Source organism: Macaca nemestrina, chromosome 2 (genome assembly GCF_043159975.1).
Source record: "Macaca nemestrina isolate mMacNem1 chromosome 2, mMacNem.hap1, whole genome shotgun sequence".
NCBI classification, from domain to species: Eukaryota; Metazoa; Chordata; class Mammalia; order Primates; family Cercopithecidae; genus Macaca; species Macaca nemestrina.
Genome location: NC_092126.1, coordinates 9,520,336 through 9,542,629, shown reverse-complemented (window position 1 = coordinate 9,542,629; position 22,294 = coordinate 9,520,336). Strand labels below are relative to the sequence as shown.

The following is a 22,294-nucleotide window of genomic DNA, read 5'->3' as shown; positions in this document are numbered from 1 at the left end:
CTGAAGAAAAAGCTCTGACCTCAAGCCAAAGAGCAGTCTGTCTACATGGCTATACCATGGCAGTGATTATTGATAACACAAACTGATTATTGTAATCACAACTTCCCATACAGAAATTACTATTTGTATTATTCTCCAAAACATAAGGTCAAATGCCATAATGTGTTCTTTTAGAAACAGTAGAACATACTGTTAAAATGATGTGAGTGCACACTCACTCTCATTCTAGTGTATTCTAAATGAGAATCTGAGATGAATGTTCCAAATCTCCCCAGTCGCAAGGGAGGAGGGTACATTTGCAGTGGATTTTTCTCAGTAGGTTAAATCTAAAGAAGTAATTAAGGCTCCACATTTCTGATTTGCAGGAAACAGTGTTATGCATTTCCCTTGGATGAAAATAAGTAAAGAGGATAAAGGAAGACTCTCAAATTGCAGTCTGTGTGACCTGTTTTTGAATAAACATCATCATATTCCACAGTCAATTATCTCCAAAGTACAGTGTGTTCTCCAGCCAGAGCGAGAGACTGAGAGGAAGAATGTTGGTTAGAAGTGGTTAGAGAAGAGGACACATGCATTCAAGTGTACATCGTTCTATTGTCCTCTGAAAAATTTTATACGATTTGGGAGGCAGTAGTGGGGAGGATTATACGGTATTTGTAGGTGATTTCATAAATATCGAATTACAGTCATCAGTAAGAGAGACAAGCACAGGAAAACAAAATGAGGTATGTTATGTTCAGCACTGTAATAAGGCTCCTAATACCAAAGGAAAAACAAGTCAGTAGTTACAACTGTTGAATAGAAGTAGTCTAATCGGAGCAGCAGGATGCGTATCCCATTTTATTATGCCTTCGTTGTATGTTTTGCAGACTCTTTTGCTTGCCATTAAAATAATTTTATGCAGCAGCGCTGTGAGGACTCAGAATCCAGGAGCGTAACTATTATTTTCTTTTCTTCTTTTTTTTTTCTTTTTGAGGTAAAGTTGGCAGCAAAGGAAGGTTTCAGATGGACCAAGTACAGACACAACACTTCTGTTAATTCACATGGGGACTAGGCAGCCTCCCACAATGGCTGTGACATTCAGCCTGTTCTGATAGAAACTCCCTTCTTTCTGTGTGGCCTGGGATTTGAATCTGGAGGTCTTTGATCCTTAGCCTCTCCCGTGGCTGGTTGCTGGATGGAATGGACCTGATCTTTCATTTTCCAAAGAAGGACTATTACCATCAGAAGCAAACCGCATCCTTGCTTTTATAGCAGTTACTGTTGATAATTATTGGTGATACTGACATCTGCCCATGCTTACTTCATATTCATGAGCCTGAAGTAGTATTTTTTTTTAAGCTAGCTTACCCAATTTTGGGGAATAGAGTATTTCCTCCAATGTTAAACCCTGAGGTTTATTTCAGAAAACCAGTAGTCAAGTACCCTTCTTCTCATTGAGCTAAGAAATCCTCATAAATTATTTATTTCCCATTTTAGACATTGGACAGTGACTCAGTGTGTCCTGGAAATATTATCACTGTATTAATTTTCTCATGTGGCTCAGCATAATGTTAGAGAAATGGGTAGTTACAGGTCCAGACACTATAAAGATGGAGCTAAATATTCTTCTAAAAATAGGATGTTTGGTTAACGTTTAGTAGTCAACAACTTTCCTGAAGCCACACACAGTGCCGGACTAAGAAATGAAATAAATGTCCCCATACAGTATTCGGTGAATTCTCCCTTTAGGAGATTAAGCTTTTAATGTTAAAGACTCAGAGTGTTTTAGCTTTATCCCTGAGACTTATTATGTGACATGATGACATCTTTAACTCAGGAGGTCAACAATTGGGATAAAATGCCATGCTTGTGGGTGATGGATGCCATAAAAGTAACCTGATAATCGGCCGGGAGTGGTGGTTCACACTTCTAATCCCAGCACTTTGGGAGGCCGAGGCAGGCGGATCACCTGAGGTCGAGAGTTTGAGACCAGCCTGACCAACACAGAGAAACGCTGTCTCTACTAAAAATACGAAATTAGCTAGGTGTGGTGGCGCATGCCCGTAATCCCAACTCTCGGGAAGCTGACGCAGGAGAATTGCTTGAACCCAGGAGGCAGAGGTTACGGTGAGCTGAGATCACGCCGTTGCACTCTAGCCTGGGCAACAAGAGCAAAACTCCATCTCAGAAAAAAAAATAATAATAAAATAACCCGATAATTGAGTTTTAGTTATAAAGGTGCCAAAATGCTAAAAGAACTTACAGTTTCTGACCACTGAAATATTTTGCTCTAGCCTGGGTATAAGAAGTGAGTTTGAGACTAGGAATGAATGAGAGGAAACTTTTGATTCTTACTACATACATTCCTTTCAGAATTATGAATGTTTAGAGCTAGAAATTGAACATTCATTATTCTAGCCCAGACATTTTACAGAGGAGAAAGTCAAAGTTTCAGAGATTGAAGTTGTACCCAGGGCCCCGCAGCTAGGTTGCAGCAAATATTAGGCGAACTTACTTCACTTAATTTGGTGCATTTTTATTCTTCTATTTATAGACGAGTAGAATGTGCTGAGACCAGTGCATTTTAAACTCCAAGACGGTCACTTCTTCATTTTTCTTAGCCTTTTAGATTCAAATAAATAAGTCATGCACCTAAAGATTCATCAGCTGGGAATATTGTCACCACTGAATAACAGGAGAAATAATATTGCATTGCTGAAGACATACTATAAAAATCTGAGAATGAGCATGTGTGAAGCTCTCTGATACTCTTACAAGAAATGAAGTATAAGTAGTTGTGGATTCCTTCCAATAAAACAAAATTTTTCTGAACGCCTTTTTAGATAGCGTATACGCAACCTAGGAGTATAGATGTGATGTCTCCTGTCCTATACTCAGGCAGGTTAGGATTCTAACAGACCATGGGCCACCCCTGGGCCATCGCTTTAAAATACTCCATATTTCAGTAGCTTGTATGTTCTAGGATTTCTGTTTGGGAGTACAAAAAGCAATTAGATCGTTTTTCTTGAGAAACCTGAAGTCTATTGGGAAGAACCCAGTGGTAACCCAAATAACTGTGACACAAGGTAGAAAATAGTACCAAGCTAGATAGAGATAAAATCTTTGATACTTAAAGGAAAACAGAATTACTCCTGACTGGGAATTTTAGAGGAATTTTCATGAACAAAGATCAGTAACATCATCCAATATCCATGAAATATTTAACTATAAGGCAGTTTTAGTACTGGGAAAGAAAAACTACCTCATACCTACCAGTAAGAATCTCATGATCGTCATATTTTAATAAAAGATGAAGAGATAAGATCATTTATTCTGTGTTCTAAAGAAATTCCTGGAGGAGAAGGGATCTGAGCTAGACTTTAATAAATAGAGAGGATTCGGTTAGAAGAACAATTTAGAGCATCCTGGTTTGTAAGAACAAAAGGATCTAAGGCAGTAGCCCTGGGAATGTACTTCACAAGTTCAGGATCAATGAGTATCCAGTTTAGCTAAAGCAAAGGATTCTAGTGAAAGAAGTAAACAGACGTTTGGTAGGATGAAATGGTTCCATCTTATGCAGAAGCTTAAATATTGATCCAAGAATTCTGAACACCCTGGTGGACCTCAGGAGAACCCTGTGACTCTGAGCAAAGATAAAAATAAATTGATGTGGGAAATGATGTTCCTTTCAGATTAGAGAACCCCTGAATTAATCTCAAATTTGGAGGCCGCTTAGTAAAACATAAAAGTATATTTTCAACATTGCTGATATGTAATCTAAGAATGGTTCTCTCTCTTCCTGCCACTGAAATTCATCTATTATTTATTCCAAGCTTTAAAAAAAAAGTTCTAAAATAAAATTGTGTGATTGAGCATTGCAAAAGAGTGGGTTTTTATCATGTGGAAGCCAAAATTTTTTATCAGAAAAGAAAAGAGAAGAATCTATGCTGAGAGGAGATGGCCAGCTACTACATAGATTTATTAACCCAACATAAGGGTGACCAATTCTTCCAAACCTGGTATTTGTTGGAAGTATCTATTACAAGGTAGCTGTGACTTGGTGTGGGGTGCAGACAAGAGAGGGAACAGGAAGAAAGAGATTAGTATAAACTGTGAAATCAGGCAAAGCTGGACTTAAATTTTGTCTCTGTTTTCTAGTAACTATGAGTGACCTTGAGTTATTGAAGCTCTCTAAACTTCCACTTTCTTGTTTGTAAACTGGTATGATGGCATCTACATATAGAATTATAGTAAAGAGTAAATGAGAAATATATGTAAATACTTAGCCCCTTCTGGAAAATAGTACGTACTCAGTTGCTGGTTATTTTTATTATTATTATAATTACTATTTCCAGTGATGTGATGCTTATTACCTTCCAAAGCAAGTCCTTTTATATTTGAATAAGTGAAAGCTCTTTCTCATTATTTATAAACCCTTGTCCTACTTCTCAGTGCTAGAACTTTTTTTTCCTTAATGGAAGGAAAGAAATAAGGAGGGGTTGGAGGGAGAGAGGAAAAGCACCTTTGTCTATATGCTTTCGTTAGGTATGTTGAAGACAATACTCATAAATCTCTTCAGTCTTCTCTCCACTTGGATGGCCATCCTCAGTGCTTAAGCAATTCTTCATAAATATGATTTTCAAAACCATCTGTATTCGGGGTCCTGTCCTCATCCCTATTCAGAAATGTAAGGCTCAAAATCAGATGTTGTTATGTGAGGTGTGGTCTCATCCGTGGAGTGCAAGCTCACTTTTCATTAGGAGACAGACGCTCAGTAATACCTACAGTGTGGGAACGTGGATCCCTTCACTTTAATATCAGTTTTGCCAGTGCCCTCCTTTGTAACCCATAGTGGCTTCAGATAAACCTACTGAGCCCTTCTTTTCTTGTTCATAGGAAAATATTTGTAAAGGGATAGTGCATTTATAAGTAAATTTTTGTATGCTTCTTTTACCTTGAGAGGATTGTAAAGTTTGTCATGCCCTGATTGACAGATATCAGTTCAAAAAAAAAAAAGAAAAAGAAAATAAATTCCTAAAAGATCTAAAAGATTCCTTAAATAATTTATATCCGACAAATGAATGTGAATCTAAGCAAAATTTGCAGGAAAAATAATTTATAATCATTAGGTAAAAGTAGAATTCTGACCTTATGTTTATATTTTAAAGCTTTGCCCACGTATTCCAAGACTTGGCTTTCAGTTTTCATAAATCTAAACAGAGAAATAAATGAAATTATGTCTAAGATTTCTTCCGATTTTGACATGGTTGTATGTCCTCACCTGTAAAATGGAGAAAATATTTTTTCCTTATATCAGGGTTGTTGTCAGGAAGAAATGATAGTATAGATATTGTGTGGCAACATGCTAGGGACAGATACTTTCATAGCATCATCCATTCACCCTAGGGTCCAAGTATCAACATTTTCTTCTTTTTCCTTCAGGATTTATCCCTTGGTCAGAGAGTGACCAAGGGCGGTCAGTCAGAACCTCAGTTGGCCACCTGGAGCATAATATGATAAACAGAACTGTACCCAAAGTTCTGTTTACTGAGGCAGTCCTGGCTACTAGTGAATGATCAGGAACCCTATAAGCTAGCCCCTGGAAGAACAATAATGCTGATTTTATCTGTAAAATAACAAAGTACTGTAAACTCAGTGGGTTCTCCCTGCAAATTTTTGAATGAGTGTAGGCCGAGTTTTTGTTACCTGTTTTACCAATGATGCAAGTGAGCCCCATAGCAGTCAGGTTGCCCACAGAGGTAAGGATGTGTACATAGGGTTACCCAGAGCAAACTGGTATTTTGTGGGGCACAACCTCAAAACCACTGATATCTTGCTACATTTTAGTACAGAAAGCTCCTATGTGCCACAGATTTGGAACATTACCAGATCTTAAATGTTCCTTAGAAATCACCTCAACTGATGCCCCCCATTTGGCAGAAAGCCAAAGTTTTTCAGCTGGGAACGAAACAGAAGTTCCCTTTTTATCACGTGGTGCTGAGCTTGGATGCATAAACCGAAGAAATCATCAGGAAACTATAAAAGGAACAAACAAATGCAGTCTCTGGAATCATTGCAACCTCAGTGCACATCTCATTGCCGCTTCCTGGCCATTGGTGTCTAGCTAGGTTCCCCTGCCTGAGCCTTACTGTGAATATGTGCCATGCAGAGTATTACTGTTTATGAAGCTAGATAACATGCCAGTGCCTGGCCTACTTCTTGGCCCATAATAGGTATTCGACTAATGTTTACTTCTTTTCATCCACTCACCCTTCTTGTTAACGATTGGAACCCGTGTTTTGAACTGTTCACTTCTACTCCGGATTTCCCTGTGTAAGCTCACTTGCAGAAGAGAGTGGAGGTGAACACGTTACATTTCCCACCATCCAGCCCCGACCTGGTTCCACCCTGTGCAGGACACTGCTGACTGTGGGATGCCAGCTGTGGTCCTCACACAGGGCTCACTGTATCAGGGGACCTGGCTTGATCTGCTGCAGTGCCTGATGGAAAGTGCCCGCTTAATTGAGAGATAGGGCTTCATGAATGGATCTTTCATTAGTTAAAAAAAAAAAAAAAAAATTGCCTGCAAGGACTATAAACAGAAGACTTGATTCACTTGTTCCTTTTCTCTTGCCCTCTCTTGAGTTTTGTTTGACTTAGCGTGTTTATACCTCAGGACACAGCCGGTACTAATGCCTTTCCAAGGTCAAGAAACCTTTCCCTGCCATTCCCTATGGTCCCCTTTGTATACCTTCAAGAGACAATAAAGGAGGTGTGGATGTGAGACAGTGAGTGCATTCACATTAGTCCTGGTTATTATGGGGACCCCAGAACAAAACAAGCATCACCTCCACCCTGTCTGCATGGATTTAAGAGAGAGCATCTGAGCACCTGAGCTTACCTCAAACACGTTCTTTCAAGAAGAGTCACTGCCGGTCATTTCCGTAATATAATCACAGCTGCCTGACCTGATCCTTCTCTGTTCTATCTTGGCGACTTTAGCATATTTTTCTCAAAAAGTGTTCCTCTTTCATAATTAAAGGTGAGGGAAGACTGGATGAAAAAAGCTGTGGGATGTGGTCAGCACATAAGGCCTGTGGTCAAAGATGGGTCTTCAGTTAAATCATTTGGTCTTACTAAGCCTCAATGTTTTCATTTGTAAATCTGGCATAGTCATTAGACCTTTTTCACTCTGCTTGTTGTGAGTTTCAAACATGAGACTCAGTGAAAAAGAACTTTTTGGGCCGGGCGCGGTGGCTCACGTCTCTAATCCCAGCACTTTGGGAGGCCGAGGTGGGCAGATCACGAGGTCAGGAGATCGAGACCATCCTGGCTAACCCGGTGAAACCCCATCTCTACTAAAAATACAAAAAATTGGCCGGGCATGGTGGCGGGCACCTGCGGTCCCAGATACTCGGGATGCTGAGGCAGGAGGATGGTGTGAACCTGGGAGTTGGAGCTTGCAGTGAGCCGAGATCGCACCACTGCACTGCGGCCTGGGTGACAGAGCAAGACTTCATCTCAAAAAAAAAAAAAAGTACTTTTTGGACAATAGAACACTATATAAATAGGAGAATTTTAATTGAACCTTCCTGACATTCCATGAATAAGTTGGTGCTCTGCATTATAGTAGTACTTTAGTTGACTTGAGTACATGAGGTAGTTGACTTTTGATTAAACTTTATCTAAGTATTACTTAGAAAAAATGAGCCATCATGTGATTCTACAGTCTTTACAGGCTACATAGGGATGGTGAATTCTTTTCACCACCAGCAAAGGCTCCCAAAGGATCCTGCCTTATTCCCACTCCATAGATGAAGACCTTAGGCCCCTGGGAATCCATTGAGCTCACAGGTTTGCATAATGCCAAATCGGGATGGGAAGTTCGATCCTGCTTAGTGCTCATAACTGGCTTATGAGGTTTCCGTTTCAGATAATGAATACTCATCAAGAAGGACTGGTGGGGAACCATGAGTTGTTCCTGTATATGCCTGGACTCAGGTCCCATCCAGACACCCAGATATCATCTTTGGTGCACTGCAGTAAGATCAGATCCCTGTCTCTGTCCTATTGGTCTCTCTTTCATTCATTCCTTCGTTTGCTCTCTCTGGCCTTCATACTTCTTGAATCACTTTCAGTATGGTACCCTTATTTTAAATAAATAGTACCCTCATTTGGGTATTTGTTTCCAGTATTTCTGAGGCTGGGGAATTTCTCCAGAGTTTAATGATGACTCTGGTGCTCAAGCACCAAGAAAATTTCCACTTGAGATGGATCTGGCACTGGAGGTTTATTTTTTCCCCTTTCTATTTTATTGTTGGCCAGTTTGGGCCAGCATGTTGCTAGGTTGTATTGGTTTCTTAGCTCTTGTAACCAAGCTAAGATGCACATGTCAAAAAATATTTTTTCTTCCTCTCTAAAAAGGTTTTTCCTCTTTTCTGTAATGCTTCAGGAAGGGAAAAGAGTGTTTGCTTGATTCTAATTCTGGCATATGAAGTGTTTGCTACAAAATGTTTTTATCACTGTGTTATCTTGTCAAAGTGCTATCGTCATTGTCATTTTCAGTTTAATAGCAGGAATGTTCTATTTTCACAAAGGATATTCTATATTTTAAGTAAACTCAACAAAGGAAATTTCGAATGCAAAAAAAAAAATTGATAGTGAGAAACTAATTAGTTTTTTTTATTTCTCAAAGCCCTACATTTAAAATAGCTTTAAGTTTCCAGTATGTCATGCTCTGACAGTAGCATTTGCAGGTAAAGGATGATGCTTAACTAGGATTATGGTTACATTGTAAATACTCAAGCCAAAGAAAAATATATCCTTGGACAAAGAGGTTGGGATGATTTGCCAGACTGGCCTCCTGGTTTTGGATGACGGATAAACATCACTGCGATTTAATGCGTGTTTAGTTTCAGGAGTTGTATCCAGACTAGTCCTCATCTCAGCCTCACCAAAGGGGACTGGACTTAACCACAATAGAACTCAGAGCTCCTGCAGTGAAACCCAGGCCCTTTCCCTGTGGGAAGTGATAACCGCAGGTGAAACTTTCAGCTAGAGAAATACCATCTCGGTAATCCTGAAGTGATAGCACCTACATTCTTTTGCCAGGCATCCAAAATCCTTTATTCTTCAAATAGCTGTGAAGGTTTTTTTTTATTATTATTATATAAAGCCTTTCAGTGAGTCATAGAAGAAATGCACTGGGGTCTGAGACAGAGAGAGAGAGATGAAACAACTATAATTCCTGAGTCAACTATGATTCCTGTCTTCAAGAGTCTCATGATTAAGAAATGGAGACAGATGCGGAAATAACTAATGCCAACTTCCTAAGCTAAATGTCATATGGAACAAGGTACCAAGAAGCACATGGAAGGCTTAGGTAAATTCTTCCTGAGGGAATTTGCCTCCGTTGTAGGTAATAATTATTAAGCTTCCACCTTGTCCTGTTTCTATGTCTCTATCATTATTTAATATTTACAGCTACAGCTATCTATCTATCTATCCATTTGTCTGTCCTGAGTTCCTACCTAATGGTGTGTTTCAGATTAGGATAGCTTTCTCACTTGAAACACAGTCTGTCTGGTGCTTTGCATCCATCTATCCATTCATTCTACAAACTGTTATGCCCTCTATATGACAAGCATTTTGCTATATCCTTACTACAGAATTCGATTAGGCACCAATATCTAATTTAATTATGGAGACAGAAACAGCTGAGAAAATGTTATCACTCCATAGATGGGTTAAAGAAAAAAAGCAGAGAGAATTTCTTGGAGGCAATGTCAGTATTATCATAAACTCAGGCAGTCCATGCTGAAAATGATTTTTTTTGTGAGCCAGAATCCCTTGTGCTCCTCATTTATTCCCTGATTTACTGTGCATTTATTCTGTATCAGATGATGTGCTAGCATAAAACAGGGACGTTATCGTCTTCTGATATCATGAGACATTGTTTCTAAACCTCTTTTCTTGGCAATTAGACCCCTGCTTGTGCCCATCAGAGTAAAGGGTTGTGGACACTTGTTTCGCTGCTTGTTTTTCTCTGCTATCTTCTGTCTTTGTTGGTTGCATTCTAATGGACCTATACCAAGTGCTGTCAGAAGGTGAGAGACTAAAAATCAGATTGCCCAAGGATTTTCACAAATATTAAGCGTGGGGTTGCAATTTAAAATTGGTTGGCAAAGCAACAGGGCATTTGATTATTAGGATTTGACATTATCTGAGTGACTTGGAAATAGAAAAAAAAGGGACTTGTATTATATGTCCAGAAAAAAAGTCCAGCAAACTATAATCCATAGGCAAAATCCAGTGCACCACTGTGTTAGTAAATAAAGTTTTACTGGAATTCAGTCATGCCCATTTGCTTATGTGTTGTCTATATCTGATTTCTGTCTACTTGGTAGCATTGAATAGTTTTGAGAAACCAAATGACCCACAAACTTTGCAATATTTACCGTCTCTTTATTGAAAAGGCTTGTCACTCTATAAAAGCGAATTAATCCTGAAGGAGAAGAAAAAAATTAGTGGCCCTAATCATATTTTTAAATTTATACAACATGCAGTTTTGAAACTTTCAGTCAATTATGTAGAACAATTAAAAAGAAAAAAAAAAAAAACTGGGCTAGGTGATAGAAAAATTCCCTTTCAACTTGAACCAGTTTGTTCTAAGGATATTGTATGCTTCAGGAATTTCTGCCATGTGCTGGAATTTTCAGACATATATAATGCAGTCTGCCTTCCAGGAACCCTTAGTCTGTTAGTGGAGATGGACATACAAGGCAGCAAATACTCCTTCATGTAACTCATGCTGTATCTGAGATAAGATAATGAGGCAGAGAAGAGTTGAAGAGTGGAGATGGCCTGGCTTTTTGGAATTATGGAAAGATATCATAAAAGAGTAGAAACTTAAACTATGTTTAAAAGCATGAAACCATGATACATGGTCAAGGGTAGAAACAAATGTTTTATTTCTAGAAGGTTCAATTCTATCTTGAAATAGTTTGTTGTGTGTATCAGTCCGTTTTCACACTTGGAAATAGAAAACAAAGGGACTTGTATTATATTTCCAGAAAAAAAGTCCAGCAAACTATAATCCATAGGCAAAATCCAGCGCACCACTGTGTTTGTAAATAAAGTTTTATTGGAAAGACATACCTGAGACTGGGCAATTTACAAAATAAGGAAGGTTTAATGGACTTAGGTTCCCCATGACTGGGGAGGCCTCACAGCCATGGCAGAAGGTGGAAAGCACGTCTCACATGGCAGCAGACAGGAGAAGAGAGCTTGTGCGGGAAAACTCCCATTTTCAAAACCACTGGATCTCATGAGACTTATTCACTATCACGAGAACAGCACAGGAAAGGCCTGCTCCCATGATTCAATTACCTCCCACCAAGTCCTTCCCACAACACGTGGGAATTAAAGATGAGATTTGAATGAGGACACAGCCAAACCTGATCAGTGTGTTAATAATGGCACCACCATTTCTAAAGTATTATCCATTATCTTTTTGGTCTTTATAACAGAGGTTGGTTGTAATCATTATCTCCATTTTATTATTATTTCTTAAAAGGCTTCATCAAGTCAGTTAAATGACTTTTTCAGGGTTTCACTGCTTATAAATGGTAAAACTTACCTGACCCTACCTCTGACTCTAAAGCCCCAGGATTGTTCCCTTAAATCAAACTTAGTCTAATTTTGATTTAAGGGAAAATTTTGATTTAAGGGAAAATTTTGATTTTGGCCTAAGTCTACAGATGTTCCCCAGAATTTCTAATTGATCTGAAATGCAAGAGAAAAGGGTCTTTGAATTTTCCTGCATTGGAGCAACCTGCCTTTTTCCAGACATTGCCAAGAGATTGTTTTTGCCCCTGACATCATTGTACATGCTGCCAGTGGAAGGAATAGTGATCTGGACTTCATATGCTTTCCCCGAACGTGCATATGGCCCTTCTTATTAGATTGTCACAGGGCTCCCTCACTTTCAACTTTCCTTGGAGGTTTCTCTATTTTCTGTCCTCATTTTCTTTCCTTGTTTCTGTTACCAGCCTATAGACCCTCTGTCACCAGTTGGGTTTCTTCATCACATGGTTTTCTCCTTCTCAGGTGGAATTTTGGCCAGAGGGAAGACAATCTGTTCAATTAAACAGATTCTATACAACAGATTCTGTAGAATGCAAAACAGAACTGATTCTGTAGAATGCAAAAGACCCTTTTCCCTGGCATTTCAGATCAATTCTAAATTCTGGGGAATATCTGTAGACTTAGGCCAGAAAGTTTGACTTAAGGGGACAGCCCTGGGGCTTTAGAGTCAGAAGTAGGGTCAGGTAAGTTTTACCGTTTATAAGCAGTGAAACCTTGAACAAGTCATTTAAGTGCCTTGATGAAGCCTTTTAAGGGATAATAATTAAACATCCCCTGGTGTTTGAGAAAAGAGATATCCCAAGTCCCACCATTTACCAGGTCCTGTTACTCACCATGCTGGTAACCATAGGTCTCCATCCCTTATGCTCACTCCTCTTACCACATCCTGTCTAGGAGCTACTTCTACTTCTGTATTTATGTGCTCAGTCTTCTTTCCAGATCCCTATCCCCAAATGTCTAAGCTCCTCACGCCTCAGCTTTCTGTCTTGGGTCGTGGAACCTCTAACACTGGTTTGGAAGTGTGTGTCTTTTTCCTCAGGCAGCTGGAGCAGAGACTGATTCGACTGCCAGTTCTTGCCTCAACAAGAGTGGTCTTGAGACAATAGGTTGAAGCTTTCATTACGTGTTCTTTTAGCAAAAAAATAATAAAGCATAGAGGTTAAGAGATGGGCTCTGGAATCAGACTATGAAGATTCTGATCTTACTGCTTCAATTATAAGCTCTGGATGTTGAGCACCTCTCCTAATCTCCCCGAGCATCATCTACTGAAAGGGGATGTCATAGGACTTCCCTCACTGAGCTGTTGTAAGGATTAAATGAGCACATGGTAACTTTCTGTCTGTGTAAGTTTTTGTTATTACTTTTCTTTTGTACTTGAACTTGTCATACCATGTCTCTATTTTGGGTTCAGAAAATATGGTTAGCATAATTATAGGTTTAATAGAAATTTTGGATTAGCCTGTGAACCTAACACGCAATTATAGCACTGTTTTTTTACGGAGAGAATGAATTCCTGAGTTCTAAACAGATGAGTTACAAAGAAATTATTGGACTGAAGTCATCCACATATAAGAGATGGTCCAGTTTGGAGTAGGAGACTGACTGTGAAAGATAATTGAAAGTCTGCAAAAATATTTTTTACTAACTGCACTGTCTTTTTGAGTTTGCATTCATAGGCATGTCTAACTCACCCACCCCAGTGTAACCAATCAACATCATATACAGCCTTCAGTTACTAAATTTATGAGGTAAATTCATTTTCCTTCTTGGTTTTTCTTTCTTTGCATTTTGATATTTTTATTTCTTTGTTTATTAAATAAGAAATTAGAATCTCTGATCAGTAGATTGGTTAGGATCTGCTTATGAGTCTTAGATGCAAAACTGACAAATCTTTAATTGGTTGTGCTGTTGTTTCTGTTCTCAGGCTTGTTAGCTAAAGCTCAGTTAGTGATTTGCCACCACTGCCATTGCTTGGTGGTAGAATGGGGTAAAGGATTATCAAGCCAGCATCCCTTGTCCCCTGTGAGCTTAGTCTCAGTGAACGGATTGTCTTGTGTGCTTTATAAAATGCCCATGACCCTTATTTTATACTTAGGAAATAGAAGTCACAAAGATTTCCTGAGGACCTCATCATTATGTGGAGCTAGGAAAAGTGCTGTGGTTTATAGTACTGTGGTTTATACAAAGGGAAATCCAATTGATTTGCACGAGTACACAAAACAAAATTAAGTAACATGAAGAGAAACGATGTTCTTTAGGAATTAAGAGGAGATTCAGAAGGAAAATGGTGTTGATTGGATCTGGCCAACTGAGCCTGGACAATCAGTGACCTCGGGGAAAGGAGTGTTAAGAAGGGGACATTCCTGACAGAGGAAATAACATAAGTAGACAGGGAGGTAGAACATTCTGGAAGTTCAACCTGTCAGTGTTAGAATGCCTTAAAAATGGTGCATCATACGAATTTAGCCACATTTCACTTCAAGATTCTTACATACTGTAGGGTGAAAATCAACAAAGCCCTTAAAATGCAGACAATTATTTCTCTCTGTGTTGCGTGTGTGTGCGTGTGTGTGTGTGTGTGTACACACATATACTCCACATATCTCCACAAATCAATGACAATACCAAATGGAGCAATTTTCCACAATTTTCTCCAAGTAACTGATGCTTAAGCACTGCACTCAGCAAAATGTTGAAGTCTGTCAATATTTCTACATCCTGCTGAGTTTCTGTGTGGCCCCCAGTAACTTACCCAGTCTCCTCCTCTATAAGTAGAGATTGCAGATTCTGCATCTGCAAATGTAAGAATCCTTTCATTTCAGAGGACTCCAACCTGCAGTGTCTTTAGTGAGTCAGGAATTAGGAAGATAGCTTCAATTTGGTTATACCCAGCAGGAAGGAAACAATCCTAATCATACTAATACCGATAGAATACTGTAGTCCAGGACTTTGATGGAGTTTGACCAGCATCCTTTAGAAAGGAAAATTGCATAAATTAAATAATTCATATGGGACAAACGTATATGTAATATGTGTGTAAAATAAAATGGCACTGGCTTTTAATCAGGTGAATACATATATATCATAGAGAAGTCAACTATGAACAGAAGATACAAAATGAACTGTTCTTTAGGCTCATGTTTTGTTTTGCAATAAAGGGCAGGATATTCTCTCTTCCTTTAGCCTCAACTGATCTGTTTGCATGTTCTAGTCACCTGAACTTTGATATGCGTCTAAAGTAGGCCCCTGTTCTTCCATTAACTAGAAAATAAAAAAGTGCCCAGAAGAGAAGCTTCCATTTCTGGCAGCACGTAGAAAAGAGCCCAGAGTTTGATCAATAAGTGGTATCAGGGTCAAGATGAGGGAAAGGACATCAGAAAAAAAAAGTAGAATTATCCTGTTCCCTTCAAGGAAGACACACAGCATAAGGTGGATTTTAGAAACAGATTAAGATAAAATTGGCAGACAGAATTAGGGAGATTGCTTAATCAATATCACTGTATAATGATGCTGGGTAGAAGATGCATGGAAGAAGCATGGCTTATCTCAATGACTATTTTATTTTGAAGATAGTGTGATTATCACCCCTGGGGAGGCTGGAACATTACAGTGGGAATTTAGTCACCAAATGAGGCAGTTCTGTGAATTGAATAGATCACCATGGCGCTTGTTCCCAACCTTAAGTTTTCTTAAATTTTAGAAGTTCAATGAGTTCTTCTCCAAGGATCAAGGAGAATATCTACTAGAAATCCACTACAGAGTAGAGAGAATTGGTCTATATGAAAGTTTATTTAAATTAAATAATCCTGATACCGTTTTGAACTTTTCAGTGAAAACCTACCATATGCAGCTCTTACGAGTGACTTCAGTGCTTCCTTATACAAAGTGCTAGCGGTGCTAATCTCACATTTAAAAAGCGCTTTGGGCCGGGCGCGGTGGCTCACAACTGTAATCCCAGCACTTTGGGAGGCCGAGGTGGCTGGATCACCTGAGGTCAGGAGTTCAAGACCAGCCTGGCCAACATGGCGAAACCCCGTCTCTACTAATAATGCAAAAAATGTAGTAGGGCGTAGTGGCGCATGCCTGTAATCCCAGCTACTCAGGAGGCTGAGGCAGGAGAATTGCTTGAACCCGGGAGACAGAAGTTGCAGTGAGCCAAGATCGCGCCATTCCACTCCAGCCTGGGCAACAAGAGCGAAACTCAGTCTCCAAAACAAATTTTGATTTTAGAAAGAAGGCCTGTGCCCAAGTGCTCCCAGGTGCTGCCAGGCCTCAAAGGAAGGGTCCTGAAGACAAACCTGAGTGCCTCCTTCGACATGCTCTGCCTGCAAATATTGGCTGCCTTCAAGCTCACAGCCTGTGACAGCAAGTTGGTTTCATTTCTTAAAGTTGATCTTTAAAACCGTGAGGCAATCGCAAACTGTTTGAGATCCCAAATCAAAGAACAGATTGTGTAGACTCAAAAAAAGCAAACAAACAATTACATTTAAAAACAAAGTGTTGGAAAAAACCAGCAACAACCTTTTTGCTCACCTGCCAAGGCCTTGTGGCTAAGCTTCTGTTTTTGCCAAATTGTAGCAAATCACATCAGACAGTGTCCTTCTTGTCCTACTGACAGGTGACCCATTTCCTGGTGGTTAAATCTGGAGGGATTTGGGAGCTCTTGCTCTTAACATGACTTTCCCACTGACTGGATTTGTGATTGTAAACAAATCACACTCATTTCCTCCATTTGAAATGCAGGTTCTGTGAAGCCTCCTGGCTTGAAGAAATAATAGTGAATAATACCTAACATTGGCATTGTACAGCATGCCACTAAGGGCTGCACAATAGCTCTGTGAACTAGATGAGGAAACAGGATTCGAGAAGGGACCAGCTCACAATCACAGGACTAGTAAATTATGAAGTAAGAATTCAAGCTTTCCAGTGTCTCTTATTCTTTCTACTACATGATACCACTTGTAGCTAACCACTCATTCAATAGCTCTTGAAAAGGATATTCTGTTACCTCCTTTGAAGATAATATTTGACCCCTACTTTCTCACAGGGCTTTCCAAATAGAGTCCATGTTGGCCCATTTCTATGGAACATTTTGCTGGCCTTTAGGTATTTTATTAATTGCTGAATCGTTTAGGGGTTTTAAGTTGTCTAAGGAGACTATATCTGAATTCAATTATTTTTTTCCTCTTTCCCCTCCAGCATGCACGTAGTGATGTGTAAGTTTTCAAGAGCTGTCAAGGTGTATGTGTATATATACACACACACACACACACACACACACACGTATATATATATCCAAAAGCAGATAGTACAAGATATTTACTACAGTTGTTTCATTTTGATATGGATAAAAAATATATTTAAAAAGGCAAAGAATTGTGTGACTGTCATTACAACTTTAATTTCAAAATTTTTGTCCTTATGTTATTTGCTATACTTGGCTTTCCTTGACATTATAAATCATTGATCACAGGCTGGTATAAATTTAGCATTACCAGTGAATTCTGCATATTTGATATGCTCTTTTTGTTTTGGTTTTGTCAGTTTGCTACTCATGAGTTTATCATTGAACAGCTTCCCATGACTATGGGATTAGGTCTGTGCTCCGGAGCCTGATATCTATGGGCCTTTTTTTTCTTAGTCTTTCTAGTCTTTTTACCCAATATTTCTTCATGATATCCATAGTTTGTCCAACCCAAACAAAGAGCTAGTCTCCAAGCACACTAACCTGTTACATTCATCCCTCTGCTTTTAATACAATTGTTTCTCTATAGAGAATGCCTTTAATAAATATATAAGTTGGCTAAGCTCAAAAACACCACTTCTATGATAATACTATCACAGATTCTGCCATTGGTAAATATGCATGCTCATAGTACTCTTATAGCATTGGTCCTCTCTTATAGCATTATAAGAGTAGGTCCTGTAAACTGAAAAGTAACACATAAAAATACATAATGGTGCAGCTCAGATATGTGTTATCTTAATATTCCTATTAACCTTAGAACTTTGTGACTGTGTTGGGGTTACTTGACATATTTGTTTATCGATCAACACAGTGACGATGATGCATGAGTAACCAGTATTCTTGTTATTGAAACATTTGAAGAAGTATTCCATATTTCTGAAGTTATTTTTTAATTTTATTTTATTCTATTTTATTCTATTTTATTTTATTTTATTTTATTTTATTTTATTGTTTTTGAGACGGAGTCTCACTCTGTTGCCCAGGCTGGAGTGTAACAGCATGATCTGAGCTCACTGCAACCTCTGTCTCCTGGGTTCAAGTGATTCTCCCTGCCTCAGCCTCCCAAGTAGATGGGATTACAGGCGCCTGCCACCACGCCCAGATAATTTTTTGTAGTTGTAGTAGAGACGGAGTTTCGGCATGTTGGCCAGGCTGGTCTCGAACTCCTGACCTCAGGCGATCTGCCCGCCTTGGCCTCCCAACTGAAGTTATTTTTTATTTAAACTAACACATGCGACTGGCTTAACAAACTAATAGGCCTAATGAGTCTAAAACAAATGATCTCCCTTCCGTGCTTCTCCTCTCTCCACTCTCTCAGTCCTACTTCACGGAAGACGCTCTTGGCTGCTTCTTCCTGGCATTTGCACAGCTTCATGTCTGAAACAGAAATGCATTTCTATCTTTGGAGGCAGAAATCTTAGACGCTATCTGTGGATTAATAACACAAAAGACACAGATATGCCATCCATATAAATGTTTGACTGTTTAGAGCTTCCGACTCCGGGGAGGATTTACCCATCTCCCTCCAAAATTGAGAAAGGGGACTTTCACTGAACGTTATCTTCAAGTCCCTGCAGTGTTCCAGAAGGTATGACAATCTGGTCCTTTGGCCGACTTCATTACTGACCTGCTGACCTGCTGTTTTAGGTTGATTATATTTGCCTTTGAGCTAAAAGAGTTTCTTGATGATCCTCCAGAGCCCCATTTCCACACAACACTTCGGTTTAAAAGCTGCAAGAATGGATTTAATGAAATAATGATGGAGTGATTTGAAGATTTTTAATGTCTTTCAGGAAACACAAGGTGCTCTTAGTGACCACAGAGCTGGCAGCCTCCCCTGCATCTCAACTTTATGTTTCCAGATATAGTCTAGATGCTTAGTAAGTGTTAACAAATAACAGTGCATCTTGATGCATTCTTTATGATATAAAATAACCTGTTAGGTATCAGAGATAATTTTTCTTCGGCATTAGGTGACTTTATATATGATATATTTCTCTGTGTCCCTGGGACCTAATGATTATTGAACAGAGGTGAATAGAATGTTATACAGTAGATGAAACATGATTCTCAAAGTCAGGAGATCTAGACTCAGTTGCTTTCTATCAAGGCAGTCGTCACTTACATGTTACATCTTTTATCAGAACCTCAGTTTGGATCTATAAAATAGGATTACTCATTTTCACCTTGGAACTGTTTTTATGTAACCATCAAGTAAGCCGGTAAACATAGTTATCTGTGTAGTTCACTGGCTGCTAACAAAGGAATCCAGGGTGGCCTTTAATATATGTTCGGAATATATTTATTCAACAAATGTGTCTTCAATTGTTTTCCAAGTTAGATTTATAAAAAATGAGAGTCTGGCAGGCAAGCAGGTAAGTTGGTAACTTGGGATGGGATCCACTACAGCACAGAAGTACAGCCAGAGACTTGCTCCTAACTCCCCACGGATTGCTACAGATCCTTGCTCTGTCTCACAGCTTGGCAAGGGATCTTGCTATCAGCCTTCTCTCATGGAACCCATTGTACATATGTGTATTTGATTAGCTTATTCTATTTTCATTTTATGTTTTTGATTCTCCTTGTGGAGTTAGATCCTATAGGTGCACACACACACACAATTTAAGAATAGGAAAGAAACTATTTTGCAATCTATATGGCTCTGCCTTTAATTGTTATTGCTCCCGATCTATCCCCCGCTAATTCTTTGTCTGTTATCCAAATGGTTTTCACTTTATGTGTAACAGGAGTGAGCTTATTCTGGACTACATTGGTTATTTCCTTGAAAGCATAAGCACGAGAGAATAAAATGAGTGGAATGGCACAAAGCACAGCTCACGTATTTGTTTTTTAGTTTGACATTCTCATTTGCTTTTTAGTTTTACACGTATTTGTTATACGTATTTCTCATAGGTTTGCTTTTTACATTCTCTCCTTATTTTTGCCTTGGTTCTCCTGATGTGTGAAAATGGTCCTAAGGCCACCAATCACAGGATTGTGACTCCTTTCCCAATTTTGTTTATCTACAATAATTGCAACAGCATAATGTTGTTCAATGTTGGCATATGCAAACATAAAACCTAAGATTTGGGGAGCCAATTCTTTGCAGAAGGCGCTTTAACGTATCTAAAAGAAAAAACATTCAATAATGTGTGCAAACTTTAAAGTGTGTGTAATATTTATGTGTTCATAACGTTATTCTCATGGTGACAAAACTCCTTTCGGGTAGATATTTGTTCCCATTTGATGCATGTAGAAATTAATGTTTAGAGGGCTTGTTAAATAGCTAGTTAAAATCAGAACCAAGAATCATATTCATTATTTCTGTCTTAAACTTCTCTTTCAACTATTTTAGGCTCCAGTAGTAAGCATCATAGGACTTCTTGTCATCTCTAGTGTGAAATGGTTTTCCAAAGATCTGTGAGTGTGTATGTGTATGTGTATGTGTGTGTGTGTTTTAAATAGGCTTTTTACTTTTAAAAGCAAAGTTCACAGTAAAACTGAACAGAAAATACAAGCAAGTTCCCGTATACCCCCTATCCACACAAATCCCACAAATACATATTCTTTTCCACTATCAACATCTTCCACCAGAGTGGCACATTTGTTACAATTGATAAACCTACATTATCACATCATTATCACCCAAACTCCATAGTTTACATTAGGATTCACTCTTGGGGTTGTAAATTTTTTGGGCTTTGATGAATGTGTAACATTTATTTCCCATCATAGAATCATACGGAATACTTTCACTGCCCCTAAAAATTATTTTTGCTCTGCCCATTCATTACTTTCTCCCCCAACCCCTGGTAACCCCTGAAATTTTTACTGGCTTCATAGTTGTGCCTTATCAGAATGTTTTATAGTTGGAATCGTACAAGATGCAGCCTTTCCATATTGCCATTTTACTGAATAATATATGTTCAAGGTTCATCCATGTCTTTTCATGGCTTGATAACTCATTTCTTTCTAATGCTGGATAATATTTTGCTATATAGATGTCCACAGTTTATTTATCCATTCACCTACTAAAGGACATCTTAGTTGTTTCCAAGTTTTGGGCAATTATGAATAAAGTTGCTATAAACATCCATGTGCTGGTTTCTTTGTAGACATACATTTTCAACTCATTTGGGTAAATATCAAGGAATGTGATTGCCGGATCGTGTGGTAAGAGGATGTTTAGTTTTTTAAAAAACTGCCAAACTGCCTTCCAAAGTAGCTGTACCATTTTTCAGTCCCACCTGCAATGAAGGCGTGTGCCTGTTGCTACAACATTGTGGCCAGAATTTTATTGTATCAGTGTTATCAGACTTTTGGATTTTGCCTATGGTAGCAGGCTTCTTTGCTTATTTGCCATCTGTATATCTCCTTTGGTGGGGTGTCTGTTCAGGTCTTTTGCCCATTTTTAATGGCTGTTTTTCTTAGTAAGTTTTGAGAGTTCTTTGAATATTTTCAATAATAATAGTCTTTTCTCAAATGTGTTGTTTGCAAATACTTTCTCCCACTCTAAGGCGTGTCTTCTCATGAACACTTGACAAAGATGCATTTTTCACATGCACCCTGCCTCATCTATAGCATGTCTTCAAATAGGCTTAAGCAACTAACTTGAGGGAAGCTGATTTATCTTGGAGAACTCCTAACTCATTTTTCTTTCATTCATTTAATAGGCAGCAGACTTGGGGGTGTAACAGGAATATTCTGATGTTTAGTTAGTGCTTAATTTTTTTTGCACTCTTAAGTAAAGCTTTTGACTATTATTGCAGTGCACTTGCACCAAACGTGAACGTTTCAACATCTGCCATTAGTGTGACCGAAAGAGAAGAGAAAGGAAAAGAAGGGAGAAGAAATGTTGGCTCAATCCTGTCCTTACGTGAAACAATAAAAATATTTTAAAACTTTCTCTCACTTATGCAGACGTAGTGCTTTATTTTTTCCTAAACTGGAAGCTCCCTAAGGGGAAAAAAATCATCTCATAGAATCTAAGGTGCTCAGCAGGTAATATTCATTTGAGTAGTGTTTCTTGAATTAAACTTGCTAGCCTTATTTATCCTGAAGTGATACAGCATCACTGGGCTGCTTCAAACTGTCTTTATCCTAATGGGCTCGACTGGCACAAACAGCTACTAAGATCTGGGAGAGTCAGAGGGCCCGTAGTTACCACGGACTGTCCTGCATCTCAGTTCTTTCACTGCATGCCTTTGGAAATCTTTCCTGCTGGTGAGGTTCTGTGAGTGACTGTGGCCTGATAGAATTTGTTTCATTTCTGTTTGTTTTTATTCTTTAGAAAGGCAGAGTAGAAAAAACAGTTTAATGAGATAACAAATAGAGGAAAATACTTTGGACTTATACTTACTGTTTAAATATAAAGGTTGACTTTATGGTAGCTATTAATAGTTCCAACATCTTGTTAAA

The 22,294-nt window shown here is 38.7% G+C and overlaps 1 protein-coding gene across 12 annotated transcripts in view; it reads left to right on the top strand.

Moving 5' to 3' along the window:
* LP (LIM domain containing preferred translocation partner in lipoma) overlaps positions 1–22,294 on the top strand; it is a 723,802-nt gene that overhangs the window by 482,978 nt on the left and 218,530 nt on the right. Inside the window, exon 10 of one of the 12 annotated variants that reach the window (XR_011619543.1) lies at positions 366–21,638. The exons of the other annotated variants lie outside the window; for them this stretch is intronic. The gene's annotated coding sequence lies outside the window, so the exon portion shown is untranslated. Of the gene's footprint in view, positions 1–365; positions 21,639–22,294 lie in introns of those variants that run through there. 12 annotated transcript variants of the gene reach the window in all.